Genomic DNA, 579 nt, shown 5'->3' on the forward strand with positions numbered 1-579 from the left:
CTTGGTGCGTTTTTCGCACCATGGTGCCCTCTTGGTGCGTTTTTCGCACCATGGTGCCCTCTTGGTGCGTTTTTATGCACCATGGTGCCCTCTTGGTGCGTTTTTCGCACCCTGGTGCCCTCCTGGTGCGTTTTTATGCACCCTGGTGCCCTCCTGGTGCGTTTTTATGCACCCTGGTGCCTACTTGGTGCGTTTTTATGCACCATGGTGCCCTCCTGGTGCGTTTTTCGCACCCTGGTGCCCTCCTGGTGCGTTTTTATGCACCCTGGTGCCCTCCTGGTGCGTTTTTATGCACCCTGGTGCCCTCCTGGTGCGTTTTTATGCACCATGGTGCCCTCCTGGTGCGTTTTTCGCACCCTGGTGCCCTCCTGGTGCGTTTTTATGCACCATGGTGCCCTCCTGGTGCGTTTTTATGCACCCTGGTGCCCTCCTGGTGCGTTTTTATGCACCATGGTGCCCTCCTGGTGCGTTTTTCGCACCCTGGTGCCCTCCTGGTGCGTTTTTATGCACCATGGTGCCCTCCTGGTGCGTTTTTATGCACCATGGTGCCTACCTGGTGCGTTTTTCGCACCCTGGTGC

The sequence above is a fragment of the Abrus precatorius genome, unplaced genomic scaffold (genome assembly GCF_003935025.1).
Source record: "Abrus precatorius isolate BTA unplaced genomic scaffold, Abrus_2018 Scaffold18, whole genome shotgun sequence".
Classification (NCBI taxonomy): domain Eukaryota; kingdom Viridiplantae; phylum Streptophyta; class Magnoliopsida; order Fabales; family Fabaceae; genus Abrus; species Abrus precatorius.